Source organism: Penaeus japonicus, unplaced genomic scaffold (assembly GCF_977035675.1).
Source record: "Penaeus japonicus unplaced genomic scaffold, GWHDUDI00000001_assembly GWHDUDI00000014, whole genome shotgun sequence".
Taxonomy (NCBI): domain Eukaryota; kingdom Metazoa; phylum Arthropoda; class Malacostraca; order Decapoda; family Penaeidae; genus Penaeus; species Penaeus japonicus.
Genome location: NW_028234416.1, coordinates 22,668,043 through 22,670,542, shown reverse-complemented (window position 1 = coordinate 22,670,542; position 2,500 = coordinate 22,668,043). Strand labels below are relative to the sequence as shown.

The window sequence follows — 2,500 nt, the reverse complement described above, 5'->3', positions numbered from 1 at the left end:
CTAAGCTGATGATTTTGTTGAAAAAAGGGTTTGTTATCTAAGGGTTTGAGTTTATATATTTTGACGGAGGATAATTAAGATGTGATTATGTATTCCATATGGATGAGTCGAATTTGAATATTAGGAGTCAACATGCGAGGTATTCAAGAGGAAGGTTGTGATGCTCTCTCTCTCTCTCTCTCTCTCTCTCTCTCTCTCTCTCTCTCTCTCTCTCTCTCTCTCTCTCTCTCTCTCTCTCTCTCTCTCCCTCTCTCTCTCTTCTCTCTCTCTCTCTTCTCTCTCTCTCTCTCTCTCTCTCTCTCTCTCTCTCTCTCTCTCTCTCTCTCTCTCTCTCTCTCTCTCTCTTTCTCTCTTTCTCTCTTTCTCTCTTTCTTTATCTCCACCCACATCCCTACCTCATTCTCCCGTCTTCCCTCCCTCCCTCCCTCCCTCCCTCAGCCTATACCAGGAAAAAAAATCGTCATTTTAATATGTGTGAAAAAGAATTAAAGAGCAAAGTTTGAAGCATGCATGTAAAACACCCTCACCCAAGGTTCTTGAGCAGTTTTCAGGGACTTCTTCAACTCCTCCTGCTCCTCCTCCAGCATTTAAAACGGCGGGGGAAGGAGGGTGGGAGGGAGGAAAGAGGGAGGGAGGGCGGGTGGGTGTGGAATAGCAGTAGGGGCCCGGAAGTGGAGGGAAATTGAAGGGCAGCATCGAAGGAGCGACTAAGGAAGTGAGCGAATGTGTGTGGTTGCATGAATGAATGAATGAATGAATGAATGAATGAATGAATGAATTGATATATGGATGAGTGAGTGATGAACGGTAGCATAAATGAATGAATCAGATATTGTGAGTGAATGTCCGAAAAGATAGACGTATGCTATATCGAGAGTAAGGAAGTGTTAGCGAATGAGTGTGTGGTTGCATGAATTGAATGAACCCATAAATGGGTGAGTGAGTGTATGAACGAATGCATATGCTAATGAATATATTACTGTGAGTGAACACCCGAAAGAGAGACGTGCAACAATACAGAATCAAGCAAAACAGTCCTATTGACATATTAATCCGTCAGCCAGGTATCAGTCAGGGAAACAGAAATGTCAAGCATACAGACACAGATTAGGAAATGAAATATGCGCTTAGTGGGAGTGAGATTAATTGCAATGGGACGAGACGGAAGGAGGGAACAGGGGAAAGGAAGAAGAGGGCGAGTTAAACAGAGAGAGAGAGAGAGAGAGAGAGAGAGAGAGAGAGAGAGAGAGAGAGAGAGAGAGAGAGAGAGAGAGAGAGAGAGAGAGGGAGGGAGGGAGAGAAAGAAAGAGAGAAAAAAAGAAAATAATAAGAAAAAGAGAAAGAGAGCAAGAGTAGGAGAGAAAAAGAAAGAGAAAGAAAAAGAGAGACTAAGAGCGAGTGAATGCTACAACCAGAGAGCACGAGAATAAGAGGGAGAGGAGTGAGAGCGAGAGAGAAAGTGATAGCCAGAGCGAGCGTGGTTGTGAAAAAGAGAGAGAGAGAGAGGAGAAAAAAAAAACAAGAATGAAGAGATGAAGACAGGGAAAAGAGAAAGAAAGGAAAGATAAGAGAAGGAAGGCCAGAGAAATGGACATTCCCAAGAGGATATATTGCGGCCATCAGGGTTCCTCCTCCGCCGGTGAAAGGCAAAGCTGACAGTATTGATTTTTGTGTCTCTTCCTTCTCTCATAATTCATTCGCTTTTGTGTTGAAAGAGAGAGGAATTGACATTGAATACAATGTGTCTGGGCGGGTGGCGGCTTATGCGTTTGTGCGTTCTTACGCACGTGCTTGTCTAAAGGTTTGTTTGTTTATTTGGATTTGGATGCCTCTGTGTATGAGTTTGTGTGTACGTGTGCGTGTAAGTGTGTGCGTGCGTGAGCGCGTGCTTGTCCATCTCTGCGTGTGCTTATTTGTTTCTTTGATTTTCTGCTTATTTGACGGTCCCCACACGTCTCTAAACCGAGTTAATCTCGCGTTTATCAAAGCGTTTGTGACAGATACAAGTCTCCCTATCAATATTCGCCTTTGCTCCCGTAGAATCCATTCAAATGCCCGTGTTCCCATATATCTTGCTTCAGCCGACAGTCCATACCAGAGCGCCAGTCAGAGTGGCATCAGTCTGCGGCGATGACTGTCTCGTTTGGCCTCGTGAGATTTACGAGAGGCGCGACAGGTGAGGCTCGGCGCCGGACCATCTCGACGCCGACACAGCCTCCGTCGTTCATCTCTCTTCCTCCCCTCCTTCCCTCCTTCCCTCCTGCCCTCCTGCCCTCCTGCCCTTCATCTCACTCTCCCCCCTCCCCCTCTCTCTCCCCCCCCCCTCTCTCTCTCTCTCTCTCTCTCTCTCTCTCTCTCTCTCTCTCTCTCTCTCTCTCTCTCTCTCTCTCTCTCTCTCTCTCTCTCTCTCTCTCTCTCTCTCTCCTCTTCCCGTCACTCATCTCTCTTGCTCATCTCGCTCGACCCCCCCCCCCCCTTACATTAGAGAACGTGCGGAGTG

General features: G+C 46.6%; 1 protein-coding gene across 1 annotated transcript in view; it reads left to right on the top strand.

The window, feature by feature from the left end:
- LOC122257932 (multiple PDZ domain protein) overlaps nt 1-2,500 on the top strand; it is a 618,627-nt gene that overhangs the window by 494,641 nt on the left and 121,486 nt on the right. The gene's annotated exons all lie outside the window — the stretch shown is intronic.